The sequence below is a fragment of the Ranitomeya imitator genome, chromosome 6, assembly GCF_032444005.1.
Source record: "Ranitomeya imitator isolate aRanImi1 chromosome 6, aRanImi1.pri, whole genome shotgun sequence".
Taxonomy (NCBI): Eukaryota; Metazoa; Chordata; class Amphibia; order Anura; family Dendrobatidae; genus Ranitomeya; species Ranitomeya imitator.
Window position 1 is genome coordinate 397050630 of NC_091287.1, and position 22518 is coordinate 397073147.

Here is a 22518-nt window from a genome sequence, read left to right on the forward strand (position 1 = left end):
TTGAAAATCCTGCTATAATCTGGGGAGTACATGGAGACCCCTGACTATTCTGGGGCGGCCCCGGCGGGCTTCTCCCTGTGCTGCTCCAGTTGATTGACAGGTCTCTCCCTATCTGCACACTGAAGCCTTTACTTTTCCCGATTGTGGACAGTGGAATATTGATGAGCTGCAGTCAATCACTTCCTGTTGATTGGCTGCTTTGGTCATGTGACCCAGAACAATAACATTGAATAGTAGCGCCAACATTGCAGGAATGGCGCTGCTGGGGGAGGTGAGGAAAGTTTGTTTTTATTTTCTATAGGGTCTTGAATTGATAAATCAGGGGTTATCTAGGAGCGGACAACTCCTTTAATGGGGGACCAGCTAACCTGCATGTGGGTACAGTGTCGGACTGGGGTGCTAATTGACTTTGGGGGCCACTTTTCATCTGTGTACAACGTTACCTATAGCTCTATATAATAATACACTGGGCAGTTTGGTTAATGAATGATCAGAGGCTGCTTTTTTCTGTACTGAGGGAATCAAGTACTGCCCATACAGTGGGGTTGGGGGCCAGTCCGAGCCTGTGTGGGTATCTGTATTTTCCACCTGATGGTACCTGTAAGGCTATGTGCACACTTTGCAGATTCCACTGCGGATTTTTCCACAGCGGAATTGCAAAATCCGCAGTGAAAACCCATCGCGGTTTTTACTGCGGATTTATCGCGGTTTTTACTGCGTTTTCTTCTGCGGATTTTCAACTGCAGTTTTCTATTGGAGCAGCTGAAAATCCGCAGAAAAGAAGTGACATGCTGCGGAATGTAATCCGCAGCGTTTCCGCGCGGATTTTTCTGCAGCATGTGCACAGCGTTTTTTGTTTCCCATAGGTTTACATTGAAATGTAAACTCATGGGAAACCGCTGCGGATCCGCAGTGGTCGAATCCGCTGCGGATCCGCAGCAAAATCCGCAAAGTGTGAATATAGCCTTAGAGAAAAGAAGGATCAGGCTGATGAATTTCAACATGTCTGATCATTGAGCTGGAAGGGGAGACCAATCGCTGTCAGAGCAGCAGTGATCCCCTGGTCGGACGCTGCTCCATGAGGAAAGTTGTCCCGTGTGAAGTTCTGCAGCAGCAGCACAATGTGGCCCCGCACAGCCCGGTGTGTGACATTTCACAGCAGCAGCCCAGGAAAGCAGCAGCCATGTTTATGTTGATTGATTACACTGGCTGTGACAGCCGCGCTCCCTGGGACAGATGCTGGAAGTTGCCTCCTCCCCAGGGTCCCGCCCCCACCTGGACAGCGCCGGCAGCAGCAGCAGCAGCAGGCAGTGTGTGCAGTGCGGTGAGAGCGCAGCCGGGGACAGCAGCACATCCTGCCCAGCAGGGTCACCCGCTCCGGGGAGCAAGCAGACGGCGCAGGCTTACCCGAGCTCCGTACCGCACGGTGTACCGGACTATCGGGAGTGTCGGGGCAAGAGGAGCCCAAGCTGCGGTCACCTGCGGCCCCGCTGAGGTAAAGATGCTGAGGCGAGTCCCGGCGGCGAGAGCCAGTGTGCGGCGGAGTTCTGTGCGAGCGTTCACAAGTGTGGGGTATAGTGTGGTATACAGGGGGTCTATATCATTGTATGGGGGTATACAGGGGGTATTTTATTGTATGGAGGGGGTATATATTGTATGGTGGTATGAAGGCGGTATATAGTAGTGTATGGAGCCATTGGGGGATGGAGGGGCGGTATATAGTAGTGTATGGAGCCATTGGGGGGGATGGAGGGGCGGTATATAGTAGTGTATGGAGCCATTGGGGGATGGAGGGGCGGTATATAGTAGTGTATGGAGCCATTGGGGGGGATGGAGGGGCGGTATATAGTAGTGTATGGAGCCATTGGGGGGGGTGGAGGGGCGGTATATAGTAGTGTATGGAGCCATTGGGGGGGGTGGAGGGGCGGTATATAGTAGTGTATGGAGCCATTGGGGGGATGGAGGGGCGGTATATAGTAGTGTATGGAGCCATTGGGGGGATGGAGGGGCGGTATATAGTAGTGTATGGAGCCATTGGGGGGATGGAGGGGCGGTATATAATAGTGTATGGAGCCATTGGGGGGATGGAGGGGCGGTATATAATAGTGTATGGAGCCATTGGGGGGGATGGAAGGACAATATATAATAGTGAATTATGCCATTGGGGGGATGGAGAGGCTGTTTATAATGCTGTATGGTGCCATTGGTGTTATGGAGGGGCGGTATATAATGGTGTCATTGGGACTACAGAGGAGTGGTGGTATATAATGGGGCATGGAGGAGGGGCAGTATATAATAGTTTGGTGCCATTGTGGATATGTATACCCCCAAGGTGTATAAAGGTAATATTTATTATATGGACTATGTAAGGCCATGTTCACACGGTCAGTATTTTACATCAGTATTTGTAAACCTAAGCCAGGAGTGGGTGATAAATGCAGAAGTGGTGCATATGTTTCTATTATACTTTTCCTCTGATTGTTCCACTCCTGGTTTTGACTTGCAAATACTCAGGTAAAACAAACCACCTCCAATACTTGAGTGACTGTGGCATATGTAATTGTGTGGTAAAATATGCCAGCAGGTAACGAACCGTATGATGTGGTGCCATGTGAAGAGGCTATGCCTCACCCACAGCTTCTAAGATTGTATCCATGTGACTAATGCCAGTAGTCAGATCCATGGCACAGGCAGCCATTGTCTATTTCTATTGATGACTCTTTTGCTTTGGCTCCTCAAGTAATTTGTCCATTCCTGACCTGTCCGTGTAAAAGTATTAGAGAAAAGTTGCTGAACGCTGAGTAATGCCACAATTACAATAGAAGTGTGATTTTGCCAATGAATTAGGAGACTGATGTTTTCCAGGTTTGGAGTCAGGGCAGGACTAATACTAGGAAACTATCAGAGCAGTTAGACATGTCCTGATGGCGACTAGCTTTGAAGGTTTGCAGTTGATGTTTAGAAATGTTCCAATTGAGGGTCTCATTAAATTAACAATGTATTTTGTTTGAACAATGTGAGCTGACGCCTTAAGACTAAAGGCCTAAGATTGACCCGTATCTTGAATGAAATGATGGTCCAGATTGTACCACGAATGCGTGAATGTAAGGAAAAGACGAGGAATTGCGGTCCGTAAATGGCATTGCATGCAGCAAAGTAAATAACTGGTCAGGCTATCAGTCAGTCTATGAAAGAAATGTGCTCAAGTTCATGGACTTAGCAGCGTTTTCTAGTCCAGATAGAAATATACGTTGGAATCCGGCCACACTCCCTACCGAGTGCCAGAACTCTGAGGCAGTGTCACCACAGAAGAGATTTTGTTTTACTCACCAATTTTCATATTTTTTTAAAGTGTGTTGTTATATAATCTCAAAATGTCTAAAATAATTCATCATACTTGGTCTCATCTAGTCCTCTACTTTCAGGCATGACATTTAGACCTCACTTAGTCCTTGAAGACTTTTCGCCAAACTTTTCATGTTGAACTGAACACACAATGTAATAGTGGCTGTAGTGCAGAATAAAACCTTTTTCTTTTTTTTTTCTGCCACTGCATTGTGGAGATATTGGCAATCAAATTATTTGGCATCTAATGAGTTAACACCTACTTAGGCTCAACTTTTTTGACATTTTTTAAACAGTTTTCACTGGGGCATGTGCTTTTCTTGTGTATTAGTTGCCCAATCATAAGCAGGCAGCAACACAGCACTGAAAGAACACTCCTCTACAAACGCATAGGTTTCTCAGGGTATGAGATGTAGGGATACAGCTCTGATCTCCTGGTCTAATCTCCTGCATGATTACAAATTGCTGGGTGATTAGAACACAGATGACTGGCACCTTTCAGATTAGGTTCCTGTGAGGGAAAGGGCAGCACAGCTGAGTTTAGCGGTGTCACATTACAAACAGATCTGCATCTCACACACCTGTTCTTTGCTGTGGTGGTGGGCGTGTTTTTTCTGCTCTGTAGCTGCCTGCTTATGATTGGTCAGCATCTTACAGGGAGAAGTGCAATCCCCCGTAAAAACTGTGATGGTAACAGTATTGGGTGTCAAATATTGAGTTCTAGAATCTATAAAACATTGAGCATAAAGCACAAAATGCAACAAAAAAGCAAGTTTATTTCGATCTGCAGCAGCTATTACATCTGGTGTCAAGTTCAACATGAAAAATTTAATGAGAGGCCACCTTTAAATAATTAGATTTCTCCATTGTCATAACACTGAATGGTTTATGACATTATTTTGTACCATACATAAACCTCCAGTGGTTGTTTTCCATGTGGTATGATCAAGGCTGCCACCAAGAATTTCAGGGCCCCATACTGGAAAAATTCTTTCCCCTTTGAGACCCCGCCTAGGCTTCTACCCAGTCCCGAACCTCCACCCCTAGAAACTTCCACAGTGGCACCACCCACTCTTGGAAAAACTCCACTTCTGCACCACGTCCTCACCAATCATAATTAACTGTTCCAATTGAACACCATATCACATACTTGGCCATCAGTTTTTGTTTGGCCTAAAGATATTTTAAGCCCCCACCACGACAAGGTAGAATCTTTTGGCAGTATCCTACTCTGCTGTAATATATTTAAATTTTCTTACATGTTCAGAACTTCCCTCACGCCATAATCTCCCTCTTGTACCCTTTTCCCCTCAAATGTCCTGTCCCCTACTATGTCTTGTGAATTGTTTTTGTGCAACTGTATGGTGGTGTTTTTCTTTTTTAAAATTGATTTAAAAAAAATTTCTTTAACTATCCAATACTTTTTTAGGTATATTTTTTTTTCTTTTTTTTCTAACGAATGTGTCGCATGCGTTTTTTTTTTAAATCACCATAATACCACCTACAAGGAACAAATAATGTCACAAAATGACTGGACCACATATTATCACCACATGATGACCGAATACCACATACAAGGAACAAATACCGCCACACCATGACCAGACCACATATTACCACCACATAGTGACCAAATACAAGGAACAAATACTGTCACACCCTGACCAGACAAAATATTACCACCATAGGGACAATTACCACCAGTCCACATATTACCATCACATAGTGAACAAATAATGACAAACTGAAAAGATCTGCCATATAGTGTATGAACCAATTAACTTTCCACTGCTGAACAGAAAAAATAGGGACCCTGCAATGGATTCTAATAAACATGTGCAGCACTCTCCAGATATTTCTATAGGAATGTATTTAGCTAGAACTGTGGAGTAAGCAAAATAATTAGGGTAGGTGAAAGTGACATCTGAAGGTCATGCCCCAGAAGAAGCAGTGAAGGTGAAACGGTGTCGGGCTGATGACCTCGATAGCATGGAGATTTTATGACATGCAATTTCAAAGATAAAATGTTGTGTGTATAATAAAATCCATTTGGTCATTAAGTGGCCCCATGGTGCTTCTTGCTGCAGGAGAGACCAATGGATGGGAAACAAGGATTGGCAGTGGAAAGTGTCATCGCTGGAACTCTGGAGGAAGCATGAGCAGATGGCAGAGTTTTATGTATAGTTGTGCCCCTCCGGAAAGCAACTCTAGATTTGTTTCCTTAGGGGACCTTAACCTGCAGTCGTCTGACAGTTATTACCTGCCTGGTATGGAGTAAGCACACCCCATGGGCCCGCTCCATACACCTGCTACCAACTTGCAGCAGGGGGTTAGAAATTGTACCCCAGAAAATTCTGGCATGTTCCAGCCATTGGCTGTCCCCTTCTGTATATCTTACTGCACACTGCTTGTTGTTACTTGTAATCTCCGGCATCAGAGACTCCAAAATATATTACATTAAGGCTGTGTGCACACTTTGCTGATTTGATTGCACATCCGCAGCGTTTTTTGCCGTGCAGAATTGCATCAAATCCGCAGTGTAGTGCACAACCAATGTAAGTCTGAGAACCTCAGACTTGATGTGCACATGCTGCGGAAAAGGCAGCACCGAAACGCAGCTTTTTTTTCCCCATAGCATGCCACTACTTTTGTGCGGAACTGCAGCGTTTCTGCACCCATAGACTTGCATTGAGTCAGGCACATCCACAGATGTAAAAAAGATCTGCAGTTTTGCTGTGGATGTGGGTCCGAGAAACGTTGCAGTTCGGGAGGAGGGAAGTGTGTGGGCTGTGACTGTGCGCGTGTATGTATGGGTCTGCGGGCCTGTCTGGGGGGTGTGTGGGGCTGTCCGGGTGTTGGTGGCCCTGTCCTGGTGTGTGCGGGGGTCTTTGTTGTTTGTGCATGCATCGTCCGATGGGACTACAAGTCCCATCGGGCTATGCTTGCTACAGTGACAGTGATTGAAACATTAGCCAATGATGGGACAGTAATAGTCCCATCATCCGGCTAATGTGTTGAATGTAAAAAAAAAACAACAAAAAACCTATGCACCGCATACATGCACCGCATACATGCACCGCATACATGCACCGCATACATGCACCGCATACATGCACCGCATACATGCACCGCATACATGCACCGCATACATGCACCGCATACATGCACCGCATACATGCACCGCATACATGCACCGCATACATGCACCGCATACATGCACCGCATACATGCACCGCATACATGCACCGCATACATGCACCGCATACATGCACCGCATACATGCACCGCATACATGCACCGCATACATGCACCGCATACATGCACCGCATACATGCACCGCATACATGCACCGCATACATGCACCGCATACATGCACCGCATACATGCACCGCATACATGCACCGCCCTTGATCCCCGAAGCCATTGCTCACCTGTATAAAATATTAAAATAATAAACAAACAATATACTCCCTGATCTGCAGAAATCCAATTAATACGAGTGTCCCACGAAGATCTCCTGTGGAGAGCTGCCACATCAGCTGATGTGACCGCTCTCTAGGGGCTCCAGCAATGCAATGACTGAAGGTATCTTTCCGCAATGTATTCCTCTGCCGCTGTGAGAAATAGTCCCTATTCTCACTTGTGGCACTGCTGTGCGGGAAAATTCCCATGCAGCTTTGGCATAAAGTGAGACCCTGAACTCAAGTAACCTCTTCAGTGATGCACTGCAGGAGCCATTGTCTCTTGTCAGTGTGTCACTGAAGGTCTATAAAGCAGTGACATCACTCGATGTCACTGTTCTATAGGGGAGATCATCGTGTGACACTTAATTGGACTACTGCGGAAAGGGAGTGTGCGGTTGGTTTATATTTTTTAATTTTTTGCAGGCGATCGAGTATGGTGAAATTAAGAATATTAAAGGGAGTCTGTCACCCCAAAAATCGTATCTGAGCTAAGCCCACCGGCATCAGGGGCTTATCTACAGCATTCTGTAAAGGTACCTTCACATTTAGCATCGCTGCAGCGATCCAGACAACAATCCCGATCGCTGCAGCGTCGCTGTTTGGTCGCTGGAGAGCTGTCACACAGACAGCTCTCCAGCGACCAACAATGCCGGTCCCCTTGTAACCAGGGTAAACATCGGGTTACTAAGCGCAGGGCCGCGCTTAGTAACCCGATGTTTACCCTGGTTACCAGCGTAAAAGTAAAAAAAACAAACACTACATACTTACCTTCTGCTGTCTGTCCCCCGGCGTTCTCCTTCTCTGCACTGTGTAAGCACAGCGGCCGGAAAGCAGAGCGGTGACGTCACCGCTGTGCTCTGCTTTCCGGCTGGCCTGCACTCACAGTGCAGAGAAGCAGAATGCCGGAGGACAGACAGCGGAAGGTAAGTATGTAGTGTTTTTTTTTATTTTTTACTTTTACGCTGGTACCCAGGGTAAACATCGGGTTACTAAGCTCGGCCCTGCGCTTAGTAACCCGATGTTTACCCTGGTTACCAGTGAAGACATCGCTGAATCGGCGTCACACACGCCGATTCAGCGATGCCTGCAGGGAGTCTAGCGACGAAATAAAGTTCTGGACTTTCTGCAGCGACCAACGATGTCACGGCAGGATCCAGATCGCTGCTGTGTGTCAAACTGAATGATATCGCTAGACAGGACGCTGCAACGTCACGGATCGCTAGCGATATCGTTCAGTGTGAAGGTACCTTAATGCTGTAGATAAGCCCCCGATGTTACCTGAAAGATGAGAAATAAAGGTTAGATTATACTCACCCAGGGGCGGTCCTGCTGCGGTCCTGTTCCGATGGGCGTCGTGGTCTGGTCCAGCGCCTCCTATCTTCAATCGATGATGTCCTCTTCTTGTCTTCTTGCAGCGGCTCCGGCGCAGGTGTACCTTGTCTGGCCTGTTGAGGGCAGAGCAAAGTACTGCAGTGCGCAGGCGCCGCCGCTCTCTGACCTTTCCTGGCGCCTGACCGCCACTGGGTGAGTATAATCTAAGGCCTCTTTCACACTTCCGTTTTTACAATCTGCACAGGATCCGTCAGAATGTTGAAATGATGGATCCTGTGCAGATTGTAAAAAAAAAACGGGTGCACTGGCCTGTTTTTCTGACGGACTTGTCGAGGCTATGTGCACCTGTTGTGTATGCGTCTTCGCAGGGGTTCTCTGCTGTGAAAACGCATACACAACACAACCCATGTTAAAAATAAAAAATAAAATAAAAAATTGCAATATTCTCACCTTTCGGCGTCCTGCGCAGCATTACCGATGTTCCCGGCAGCTGCCGTTCCCAGTAATGCCTTGCGTTACAATGACCTCTGATGATGTCACAGTTTCACGAGACTGCGACGTCATCAGGTCATTTCGCAAGGCATTTTTGGGAACGGCAGCTGCAAGGAGCATCGCGAGCAGTGGTAACACTGCGCGGGACGCCGGAAGGTGGGAATATTGCGGGTTTTTTTTTAAAACATATCTTTTTACTATTGATGCTGCATAGGCAGCATCAATAGTAAAAAGAGAGAACCAACAAGAGAGAATTAACCTAATGGGAAATTCTTCCGTGCATGCTCAGTTTGAAAAGACCGAACCAGTCACTGGATTCCTGCTTTTCACAGTCAGCGACGGATCTTGTGTCGCTGAGCCATTTTTCCAACAAGCAGAAAAAACGTTCCTCTGTGTGTTTTCTCCACCCGACGGACAGCAATTTTACGACAGATCCAATGCACGACGGATGAAACGTGTGGCCATCCATCACAATCCGTCGCTAATACAAGTCTGAGAAAAAAAAACGCATCCTCCGGGCAAAATCGCAGGATCCTTTTTTTTTTTTTTTTCATAAAGTGGCGCATTATGATGGGACATGAAAGACTGAAGTGTGAAAATGGCCTAACCTTTTATTTCTCATCTTTCAGGTTACATCAGGGGCCTTTCAAAAACATTACAGAATGCTGTAGATAAGCCCCTAATGCTGGTGGGCTTAGCTCAGATACGATTTTTGGGGTGACAGATTCCCTTTAAATTACTTTTTTCTGGCTGTATCTTTTTTTTTTTTAAGCTCTTTCATTACTTTAGGATTAATAATGAATAGGTGTCTTATTGACGCCTCTCCATTATTAACCGGGCTCAATGTCACCTTCCAATGTGACAGGAACCCCTTATTACACCATATCCGACGACTACAGGGGGGTGGGAAGAGAGGGGCTAAGTGCCGGAATTGGCGCATCTTACAGATGCGCCGTTTCTGGGGCAGCTGGGGGCTGGTATTTGTAGCGGTGGTGGGGGGGGTGGGGGGTGGCAAATATCCATGGCCCCTCTCTAGGCTAAGAATATCAGCCTGCAGCTGTCTGCATAGCCTTTCTGGTTACAAAATATAGGGGGACCCCCACATCTTTTTTTTTTTTTTTTTTCCTTGGGGGGTCCCCCTATTTTAACTCCTGTACCCCCAAGGGTGGTTTGCACGTTAATGACCGGGCTAATTTTTACAATTCTGACCACTGTCCCCTTATGAGGTTATAACTCTGGAACGCTTCAACGGATCCCAGTGATTCTGACAGTTTTCTCGTGACATATTGTACTTCATGATAGTGGTAAAATTTCTTTGATATTACCTGCCTTTATTTGTGAAAAAAACAGAAATTTGGCGAAAATTTTGAAAATTTCGCAATTTTCCAACTTTGAATTTTTACGCAATTAAATCACAGAGATATGTCACACAAAATACTTAGAAAGTAACATTTCCCACGTGTCTACTTTACATCAGCACAATTTTGGAACCAAATTTTTTTTTTTTTTTTGTTAGGGAGTTATAAGGGTTAAAAGTTGACCAGCAATTTCTCATTTTTCCAACACCATTTTATTTTAAGGACCACATCTCATTTCAAGTCATTTTGAGGGGTCTATATGATTGAAAATACCCAAGTGTGACACCATTCTAAAAACTGCACCCCTCATGGAGCTCAAAACCATATTCAAGAAGTTTATTAACCCTTCTGGTGCTTCACAGGAATTTTTGGAATGTTTAAATAAAAATGAACATTTAACTTTTTTTCACAAAAAATTTACTTCAGCTCCAAATTTGTTTTATTTTACCAAGGGTAACAGGAGAAAATGGACACCAAAAGTTATTGTACAATTTGTCCTGAGTACACCGATACCCTATATGTGCGGGTAAACCACTGTTTGGGCACATGACAGAGCTCGGAAGCGAAGGAGCGCCATTTGACTTTTCAATGCAAAATTGACTGGAATCGAGATGGGACACCATGTTGCGTTTGGAGAGCCCCTGATGTGCCTAAACATTGAAACCCCCCACAAGTGACACCATTTTGGAAAGTTGACCCCCTAAGGAACTTAACTAGATGTGTGGTGAGCACTTTGACCCACCAAGAGCTTCACAGAAGTTTATAATGCAGAGCCATAAAAATAAAACAAAAATTTTTTCCCACAAAAATTATTTTTTAGCCCCCAGTTCTGTATTTTCCTGAGGTTAACAGGAGAAATTGGACCCCAAAAGTTGTTGTCCAATTTGTCCTGAGTACGCCGATACCCCATATGTGGGGGGGAACCACCGTTTGGGCGCATGGGAGGGCTCGGAAGGGAAGGAGCGCCATTTGGAATGCAGACTTAGATGGAATGGTCTGCAGGCGTCACATTGCGTTTGCAGAGCCCCTAATGTACCTAAACAGTAGAAAGCCCCCACAAGTGACCCCATATTGGAAACTAGACCCCCCAAGGAACTTGTAATAGGAGAAATTGGACCCCAAAAGTTGTTGTCCTATTTGTCCTGAGTACGCCGATACCCCATATGTGGGGGGGAACCACCGTTTGGGCGCATGGGAGGGCTCGGAAGGGAAGGAGCGCCATTTGGAATGCAGACTTAGATGGAATGGTCTGCAGGCGTCACATTGCGTTTGCAGAGCCCCTAATGTACCTAAACAGTAGAAAGCCCCCACAAGTGACCCCATATTGGAAACTAGACCCCCCAAGGAACTTGTGGTAATAGGAGAAATTGGACCCCAAAAGTTATTGTCCTATTTGTCCTGAGTACGCTGATACCCCATATGTTGGGGTAAACCCTTGTTTGGGCGCACAGGAGAGCTCGGAAGGGAAGAAGCAGTGTTTTACTTTTTCAATGCAGAATTGGCTGGAATTGAGATCAGACGCCATGTCGCGTTTGGAGAGCCCCTGATGTGCCTAAACAGTGGAAACCCCCCCAAATTATAACTGAAACCCTAATCCAAACACACCCCTAACCCTAATTCCAACCCTATTCCCAACCGTAAATGTAATCTAAACCCTAACCCTAACTTTAGCCCCAACCCTAAGGGTACCGTCACACACTGCCATTTCGATCGCTACGACGGTACGATTCGTGACGTTCCAGCGATATCGTTACGATATCGCTATGTCTGACACGCAGCAGCGATCAGGGATCCTGCTGAGAATCGTACGTCGTAGCAGATCGTTTAGAACTTTCTTTCGTCGCTGGATCTCCCGCTGTCATCGCTAGATCGGTGTGTGTGACACCGATCTAGCGATGCGATCCAGCGATGCGTTCGCTTGTAACCAGGGTAAACATCGGGTTACTAAGCGCAGGACCGCGCTTAGTAACCCGATGTTTACCCTGGTTACAAGCGTAAAACTAAAAAAATGTCACCGCTGTGCTGTGCTTTCACTTTCACTTTACGGCCGGCAGTCACTGAGTGCGGGAAGCAGACGGCAAGGGACCTGACGGACACCAGAATGTAAGTATGTGCTGTTTGTTTTTTTTTACGCTGGTAACCAGGGTAAACATCGGGTTACTAAGCGCGGTCCTGCGCTTAGTAACCCGATGTTTACCCTGGTTACCCGGGGACCTCGGCATCGTTGGTCGCTGGAGAGCTGTCTGTGTGACAGCTCCCCAGCGACCACACTTCGATTTACCTACGATCACGGCCAGGTCATATCGCTGGTCGTGATCGTAGGTAAATCGTATAGTGTGACGGTACCCTAACTGTAGCCTTAACCCTAGCCCTAGCCTTAACCCTAATGGGAAAATGGAAATGAATACATTTTTTTTTATTTTTCCCTAACTAAGGGGGTGATGAAGGGGGGTTTGATTTACTTTTATAGCGTTTTTTTTTTTTAGCGGATTTTTATGATTGGCAGCCGTCACACACTGAAAGACGCTTTTTATTGCAAAAAATATTTTTTGCGTTACAACATTTTGAGAGCTATAATTTTTCCATATTTTGGTCCACAGTCATGTGAGGTCTTGTTTTTTGCGGGACGAGTTGACGTTTTTATTGGTAACATTTTCGGGCACGTGACATTTTTTTTACCGCTTTTTATTCCGATTTTTGTGAGGCAGAATGACCAAAAACCAGCTATTCATGAATTTCTTTTGGGGGAGGCGTTTATACCGTTCTACGTTTGGTAAAACTGATGAAGCAGTTTTATTCTTCGGGTCAGTACGATTACAGCGATACCTCATTTATATCATTTTTTTATGTTTTGGCGCTTTTATACGATAAAAACTATTTTATAGAAAAAATAATTATTTTTGCATCGCTTTATTCTGAGGAGTATAAGTTTTTTATTTTTTTGATGATGCTGTATGGTGGCTCGTTTTTTGCGGGACAAGATGAAGTTTTCAGCGGTACCATGGTTATTTATATCCGTCTTTTTGATCGCATTCTATTCCACTTTTTGTTCGGCGGTATGATAATAAAGCGTTGTTTTTTGCCTTTTTTTTTTGTGTACTTTTATTGTTTTTTTTTTTTTATTTAGATAAAGAAATGTATTTATGGGAATAATATTTTTTTTTTCATTATTTAGGTTTTTTTTTTTTTTTTTACACATTTGGAATTTTTTTTTACTTTGTCCCAGGGGAGGACATCACAGATCGTTGATCTGACAGTTTGCATAGCACTCTGTCAGATCACCGATCTTACTTACAACACTGCTCTGAGCAGGCACTTGGTAAGCCACCTCCCTCCCTGCAGGACCCGGATGCCGTGGCCATCTTGGATCCGGACCTGGAGCAGGAAGGGAGGTAAGAGACCCTCGCAGCAACGCGATCACATCGCGTTGCTGTGGGGGTCTAAGGGAAGCACGCAGGGAGCCCCCTCCCTGCGCGATGCTTCCCTGCACTGCCGGCACACCGCGATCATGTTTGATCGCGGTGTGCCGGGGGTTAATGTGCCGGGGGCGGTCCGTGACCGCTCCTGGCACATAGTGTCGGATGTCAGCTGCGATAGGCAGCTGACACCCGGCCGTGATCCCCCCGTGAGCGCGGCCGATCACATATGACGTACTATCCCGTCGGTGGGCATACGGGCCCACCCCACCTCGACGGGATAGTACGTCATATGTCAGAAAGGGGTTAATAGCCAGTAAAGGCTACGCAGACAGCTGCAGGCTGATATTCATAGCCTGGGAGCGTCCATGGGTATTACCCCCTTCCCAGGCTACAAATATTGGTCCCCGGCCATCGGCTTTCCCCCCCTCTGGCGCAGAAAATTGCACGGTAGCCCACACCATTTATTTATTTTTTTTTAAATTACACGTTCATCAATAAACATTGGCCTTGCTATTATATACAGTGCCTACAAGTAGTATTCAACCCCCTGCAGATTTAGCAGGTTTAATAATATGCAAATAAGTTAGAGCCTTCAAACAAGAGCAGGATTTATTAACAGATGCATAAATCTTACAAACCAAAAAGTTTTGTTGCTCAGTTAAATTTTTATAAATTTTAAACATAAAAGTGTGGGTCAATTATTATTCAACCCCTAGGTTTAATATTTTGTGGAATAACCTTTGTTTGCAATTACAGCTAATAATCGTCTTTTATAAGACCTGATCAGGCTGGCACAGGTCTCTGGAGTTATCTTGGCCCACTCCTCCATGCAGATCTTCTCCAAGTTATCTAGGTTCTTTGGGTGTCTCATGTGGACTTTAATCTTGAGCTCCTTCCACAAGTTTTCTATTGGGTTAAGGTCAGGAGACTGACTAGGCCACTGCAACACCTTGATTTTTTGCCTCTTGAACCAGGCCTTGGTTTTCTTGGCTGTGTGCTTTGGGTCGTTGTCTTGTTGGAAGATGAAATGACGACCCATCTTAAGATCCTTGATGGAGGAGCGGAGGTTCTTGGCCAAAATCTCCAGGTAGGCTGTGCTATCCATCTTCCCATGGATGCGGACCAGATGGCCAGGCCCCTTGGCTGAGAAACAGCCCCACAGCATGATGCTGCCACCACCATGTTTGACTGTAGGGATGGTATTTTTGGGGTCGTATGCAGTGCCATCCAGTCTCCAAACGTCACGTGTGTGGTTGGCACCAAAGATCTCGATCTTGGTCTCATCAGACCAGAGAACCTTGAACCAGTCAGTCTGAGTCCTCCAAGTGATCATGAGCAAACTGTAGATGAGCCTTGACATGACGCTTTGAAAGTAAAGGTACCTTACGGGCTCGTCTGGAACGGAGACCATTGCGGTGGAGTACGTTACTTATGGTATTGACTGAAACCAATGTCCCCTCTGCCATGAGATCTTCCCGGAGCTCCTTCCTTGTTGTCCTTGGGTTAGCCTTGACTCTTCGGACAAGCCTGGCCTCGGCACGGGAGGAAACTTTCAAAGGCTGTCCAGGCCGTGGAAGGCTAACAGTAGTTCCATAAGCCTTCCACTTCCTGATGATGCTCCCAACAGTGGAGACAGGTAGGCCCAACTCCTTGGAAAGGGTTTTGTACCCCTTGCCAGCCTTGTGACCCTCCACGATCTTGTCTCTGATGGCCTTGGAATGCTCCTTTGTCTTTCCCATGTTGACCATGTATGAGTGCTGTTCACAAGTTTGGGGAGGGTCTTAAATAGTCAGAAAAGGCTGGAAAAAGATAATTAATCCAAACATGTGAAGCTCATTGTTCTTTGTGCCTGAACTACTTCTTAATATTTTAGGTTGAATAATAAATGACCCTCTGAAAAGACTCTTCACAATTTTAAAAAAAAAATAAACAAAGAAATAACATTCTTTTTTGCTGCAGTGCATTTCACACTTCCAGGCTGATCTACAGTCCAAATGTCACAATGCCAAGTTAATTCCAAATGTGTAAACCTGCTAAATCTGCAGGGGGTTGAATACTACTTGTAGGCACTGTATCTATGGATAATCTATATATATAATTGCCTAAGGGTTTTTCCGTCCGTCCGTCCGTCTGTCTGTCTGTCTGTCCTGGAAATCCCGGCTCTCTGATTGGTCGAGGCCGCCTCGACCAATCAGAGACCGGCACAGCATCGACGTAGAAATCCCGCGTCTCTGAGTGATCGAGGCCTGGCGGCCTCGACCAGGATATCCAGGACAGACAGACGGAAAAACCCTTAGGCAATTATATATATAGGCCTGGCGGCCTCGACCAATCAGCAACGGGCACAGCAACGATGATGTCATAATGGTTGCCATGGCGACGATGATGTCATAAAGGTTGCCTCGACCATAAAGGTTGCCTCTGATTCAGCGACGGGCACAGTATCGACGTAGATGTCATAATGGTTTCCATGGCAAGACAAGACATAGTGCTCCATCTATATATATAATTGTCTAAGGGTAGAAATCCCGCGTCTCTGATTGGTCGAGGCCGCCAGGCCTCGACCAATCAGCGACGAGCACAGCGACGATGATGTCATAAAAAACGTAGAAATCCCACGTTTCTGATTCAGCGACGGGCACAGTATCGACGTAGATGTCATAATGGTTGCCATGGCGACGATGATGTCATAAAGGTTGCCTCGACCAATCAGCGACGGGCACAGTCTGCCGCGAATTCTGGAATCATCATTGTCCATATACTACGGGGACATGCATATTCTAGAATAGCCGATGCGTTAGAATCGGGCCACAATCTAGTCTATCTATAGATATATTTATAGATAGATATATCTATAGGTACATGGATAGATTTAGATATATGGATAGATATATCTATCGATGAATCTATCCATCGATCTACAGATCTATCTGTAGATCTATCTATAGATGCATAGATCTATCTATCCATCTCATTCCTTCTATCTATCATCTGTCTATCTATAGATCTATCCATCCCATTCTTTGTCTGTCTGTCTGTCGTGTAGGTTGGACAAATGTAAAAGAGGAGGTTGGACAATAATGACATCACAAATCTTCTTTTTTTTGTTAAATACATCTTTATTTAACTTTCAAAAACGGCATCAGAACGCATAAAAAAACCAGCTGCGTTTTCTGCCAGGAGATGCAGATTTTGTGCAGAAAATTCTGCACCCAAACCTGCAACGTGTTCACACAGCCTAAGGGTATGTGCACACGTTGCGGATCCGCAGCGTTTTTTGCGGTGCAGAAACGCTCCAGATCCGCAATTGATTTACAGTACAATGTAAATCAATGAGAAAAAAAAATGCTGTGCACACTTTGCGGAAAATTCGCTGCGGAAACACTGCGGTTCAAAAGAAGTAGCATGTCACTACTTTTTTGTGAATCTGCAGCGTTTTTGTACCCATTCCATTTTAGAAAACCGCAGGGGTAAAAAAACGCAGTAAATCTGCAAGAAAACCGCAGCAAAAACGCACAAAAAAATGCTGCGGAACCATACAAAAAACGCGACAAATCCGCTGGTGCGTTTTCTGCCAGGAGAGGCAGAATCCGCACCAGAAATTCCTAAACCTAATCTGCAACATGTGCACACAGCCTGAGTGGAGAGGATGACTGTGCTTCTGCTCTTCCTTCTGTCATACTATATGCAGAGGTAGTGGAGACGCCAGCTTTTGGTTTATAATCCATGCAGGCTGAGCAGATAAAGAAAGTTCCTGCAACTATAGTGATGGCATAAATACAGACTGAGAACCCATCCTCTCTAATGGGGGATGGCAAATTGCAAAACATGACTCAGGACTGTTCTTGTACATATTAAAATATGTGCATCAGAAACAGTTGTCACTTGTGCAGGATGAGTGCAACAATGGATTTTCTCCAGGTTTTGTGTGAAGGGTTATTTTAGCTTTATCGTCATTTTATATCATACCTGTTTAGGACTGCATTTACGGTTTCCTGTCGAGTTGTGTGGCTATTTATTTATTTTTTTGCTGTGATCACTTTCAAGGCTGTGTGCACACGTTGCAGTTTTTTCGCTGTTTTTCCCGATAAAAACGCTATAAAACCACAAAAAAACTGCATACAATAAGCATCCCATCATTTAGAATGAATTCCGCATGTTTTGTGCACATGTTGCGTTTTTTCCGCGAAAAAAAACGCATCGCGGTAAAAACCGCAACATGTTCATTAATTTTGCGTGTTTTTTTGCGTATTTCCCACTACTAAATGCATTGGGAAGTGTCCGGAAAAAAACGCGGCAAAAATGCGTCAAAAACGCATGCGGTTTTCTTGCAGGAAATGTCCGGTTTTCTCAGGAATTTTCTGCGAGAAATCCTGAACGTGTGCACTTAGCCTAAAAGTACCAAGTTTTTGCCACGATTTGGTTAAATTAGTGTTGAACAATACTTTTTATTTTTTATTCATTACTTATTTATTTCTTCCTAAAACTATTAACAATGGCAAAAAACCCTCCTGGGGCAGCGATGTGAGGATCTCTGGCTGCACTGCCACAGAACATGTTCACTGCATAGGTGCGACAGTGATAACCACGGCAGTATTAATCAAATTTGCACCATAAATTGATACAGTGCAGATAATTTTTGCAGCATCTGCATGAGACTTCTTTCATGCACTATACCTGCACTTTAAAAACCCAAGCACATTTTCCGCAAGGGATTACACAGTCCTTTGTATTTTCTGTGGGTTTTTTTTGGATTTTTTTATTACATGGGAATTTGGCCTTGCTAGTGCAGTGGTCTGTGGCCTAGTGTAGATTTGAGATGCAGATTTTTTTAATTTTTTTCTTTTAAAGGCGATTTCCCATCAAAATTTTTATCTGATTTTTAATATACTGCAATCTTCATGTGATATAGCACTGTGTGCTTGCAATTGCTTGTTTTGCCTTTCTACCAAGATAATTCTTCACTTTTTTCATTACCGTATTTTTCAGACTAGAAGACACACTTTTTCCCCAAAAAATTTTGGGTGAAAATGGGGGTGCGTCTTGCAGTCGTAAGATACTTACAAATACCGTGGCGGCGTTCTCGGTCTGACGCTGCGGCCTCCCTTCCCAGGCTGGTGTCTCTCTGTTTTGGCGCTGACCTGCAGTGGCAGTGCTCTGTTGGCGGGGGACTGTGGTGGCAGTTCTCTGTGGGATGGGGCGGCGGTGGTGGGGTGGCAGGCCCCCGCTGAGCATGTGCTACCCCGGCGGCTATTTTCTCGGAGGATACCGCATCGCAGTAGTGGATCTGCGCTGTCCTCCGGTCATTCACAAAATGCTGGAGGAGCGCCGCCGGTCCCGATCTGCGAAGTGTCGCCGGCAGAGCCACACCACAAAGCAGCACCAGCCTGGGATGGGATTTCCTAGAGGCCACCACACCAGCCTTTACCACTTCTACACCTGTGCTGAAACCCCTCCCCGGTAAGCTGAATTCGGACTGTAAGACGGACCCCCATTTGAAACATTTTTTCCCCCCCCCCCCTATTTTCCTTCTGATAATTTGGGGTGTGTCTTGTGGTCCAGTGCGTCTTATAGTCTGAATAATAGTTTATCTGAGATCACGTGATTAAAAGCTGAGTGGCTGAATCCTTCTAATTCTAAGCTCAATGTAGAAACAGGAGGTCGCTGCAAAAGTCTCTGGCACGGGGGATTAAAGAGCAACTGGGTCAGGAGTTGGAGGGGAATGAAAAATGCAGGGAAAAGAGACTTCCTGCTTCTACATAGAGCAGAGAAAAAATAGTTGGTTAGAAAGGCAAAATGAGCAGTTGTAAGTCCACAGTGCTATATAATATGATGACTGCAATACATTAACCCCTTTCTGCCGTCGGACGTACTATTCCGTCCATGTGGGGTGGGCCTTAATTCCCACGGACGGAATAGTACGTCCAGCGCGATCGGCCACGCTCACGGGGGGGGAGCGCGGCATGATCGCCGTGTGCCGGCGGTATAGGGAAGTATCAAGCAGGGAGGGGGCTCCCTGCGTGCTTCCCTGAGCCCCCCACAGCAACGCAGTGTGATCGCGTTGCTGTGAGGGCCTCCTTACCTCCCTCCCTGTAGCAGGCCCGGATCCAAGATGGCCGCGGCATCCGGGTCCTGCAGGGAGGGAGGTGGCGCTTGGTAAGCCTGCACTGCTCTCAGACAGATCGGTGATCTGACAGTGCTGTGCAAACTGTCAGATCAACGATCTGTGATGTCCCCCCTGGGACAAAGTAAAAAAAGTAAATAATTTTTTTTTTACACGTGTAAAAAAATAAAAAATAAAAAATTCCTAAATAAAGAAAAAAAATATTATTCCCGTAAATACATTTCTTTATCTACATAAAAAAAACAATAAAAGTACTCATATTTAGTATCGCCGCGTCTGTAACGACCCAACCTATAAAACTGTCCCACTAGTTAACCCCTTCAGTAAACACCGTAAGAAGAGGCAAAAAACAACGCTTTATTATCATACCGCTGAACAAAAAGTGGAATAACACGCGATCAAAAAGACAGATATAAATAACCATTGTACCGCTGAAAACGTCATCTTGTCCCGCAAAAAACGAGCCACCATACAGCATCATCAGCGAAAAAATTAAAAAGTTATAGTCCTCAGAATAAAGCGATGCAAAAATTATTTTTTCTATAAAATAGTTTATATCGTATAAAGGCGCCAAAACATAAAAAATGATATAAATGAGATATCGCTGTAATCGTACTGACCCGAAGAATAAAACTTCTTTATACCGGAACGGTATAAACGCCTCCCCCAAAAGAAATTCATGAATAGCTGGTTTTTGGTAATTCTGCCTCACAAAAATCAGAATAAAAAGCGATCAAAAAAGTCACGTGCCCGAAAATGTTACCAATAAAAACGTCAACTCGTCCCACAAAAAACAAGACCTCACATGACTCTGTGGACTCAAATATGGAAAAATGTTAGCTCTCAAAATGTGGTAACGCAAAAAGTATTTTTTGCAATAAAAAGCGTCTTTCAGTGTGTGACGGCTGCCAATCATAACAATCCGCAAAAAGACCCGCTATAAAAGTAAATCAAACCCCCTTCATCACCCCCTTAGTTAGGGAAAAATTAAAAAAATGTATTTATTTCCATTTTCCCATTAAGGTTAGGGCTAGGGTTACAGTTAGGGTTGAGGCTAGGGTTAAGGCTACAGTTAGGGTTGGGACTAAAGTTAGGGTTAGGGTTTGGATTACATTTACGGTTGGGAATAGGGTTGGGATTAGGGTTAGGGGTGTGTCTGGGTTAAAGGTGTGGTTAGGGTTACCATTGGGATTAGGGTTAGGGGTGTGTTTGGATTAGGGTTTCAGCTATAATTGGGGGGGGGGGTTTCCACTGTTTAGGCACATCAGGGGCTCTCCAAATGCGACATGGCGTCCGATTTCAATTCCAGCCAATTCTGCGTTGAAAAAGTATAACAGTGCTCCTTCCCTTCCGAGCTCTCCCGTGTGCCCAAACAGGAGTTTACCCCAACTTATGGGGTATCAGCGTACTCAGGACAAATGGGACAACAACTTTTGGGGTCCAATTTCTCCTGTTACCCTCGGGAAAATACAAAACTGGGGGCTAAAAAATAATTTTTGTGAAAAAAATGATTTTTTATTTTCACGGTTCTGCGTTATAAACTGTAGTGAAACACTTGGGCTCAAATTTCTCACAACACATCTAGATAAGTTCCTTGGGGGGTCTAGTTTCCAATATGGGGTCACTTGTGGGGGATTTCTACTGTTTAGGTACATTAGGGGCCATTCCATCTAAGTCTGCATTCCAAATGGCGCTCCTTCCCTTCAGAGCCCTCCCATGCGCCCAAACGGGGGTTCCCCCCACATATGGGGTATTAGCGCACTCAGGACAAATTGGACAACAACTTTTGGGGTCCAATTTCTCCTGTTACCCTCGGAAAAATACAAAACTAAGGGATAAAAAATAATTTTTGTGGGAAAAAATTTTTGTTTAATTTTTACGTCTCTGCATTATAAACTTCTGTAAAGCCCTTGGTGGGTCAAAGTGCTCACCACACATCTAGATAAGTACCTTAGGGGATCTACTTTCCAAAATGGTGTCACTTGTGGGGGGTTTCAATGTTTAGGCACATCAGGGGCTCTCCAAACGCAACATGGCGTCCCATCTCAATTCCAATTTTGCATTGAAAAGTCAAATGGCCCTCCTTTGCTTCCGAGCTCTGTCATGCGCCCAAACAGTGGTTTACCTCCACATATGGGGTATCGGCGTACTCAGGACAAATTGTACAACAACGTTTAGGGTCCATTTTCTCCTGTTACCCTTGGTAAAATAAAACAAATTGTAGCTGAAGTAAATTTTTAGTGAAAAAAAAGTTAAATGTTCATTTTTATTTAAACATTCCAAAAATTCCTGTGAAGCGCCAGAAAGGTTAATAAACTTCTTGAATGTGGTTTTGAGCACCTTGAGTGGTGCAGTTTTTAGAATGGTGTCACACTTGGGTATTTTCTATCATATAGACACCTCAAAATGACGTGAAATGAGATGTGGTCCTTAAAATTAAATGGTGTTGGAAAAATGAGAAATTGCTGGTCAACTTTTAACCCTTATAACTCCCTAAGGCTAGGGTCACATTGCGTTAGTGCAATCCGTTTAGCACTAGCGGATTGCGCTAACGCAATGTTTTTAAAGGGCCGCGTTTCGGGGTCGCGTTAACGTCCCCGCTATCGCAGATCGGGGATCTGCGAGAGCGGGGAACGGACCTCGGGCGCGCCGCGGACGCTGCAAGCAGCGTCCGAGGCGCGCTACAAAAGACCTGCGCGTCGCTAGCGCGTGCCGAAAATGACACGCGCTAGCAATGCGCTGGTACATTGCGGGCAATGGGAGCGCTAACGGACGCGTTGCATGGCGTTAATTTCGCTGTGCAACGCTGTCCGTTAGCGCTCTGACCAAAACGCAATGTGACCCCAGCTTAACAAAAAAAAAAAATTTGGTTCCAAAATTGTGCTGATGTAAAGTAGAGATGTGGGAAATGTTACTTATTAAGTATTTTGTGTGACATATCTCTGTGATTTAATTGCATAAAAATTCAAAGTTGGAAAATTACG

The 22518-nt window shown here is 45.1% G+C and overlaps 1 protein-coding gene across 1 annotated transcript in view; it reads left to right on the top strand.

Moving 5' to 3' along the window:
- Window positions 1-1267: 1267 nt before the first annotated feature.
- The window catches only part of GREB1L (GREB1 like retinoic acid receptor coactivator), a 219250-nt gene continuing 197999 nt past the window's right edge, over window positions 1268-22518 (top strand). The window contains exon 1 of the mRNA XM_069731170.1: window positions 1268-1495. The gene's annotated coding sequence lies outside the window, so the exon portion shown is untranslated. The remainder of the gene's footprint in view (window positions 1496-22518) is intronic.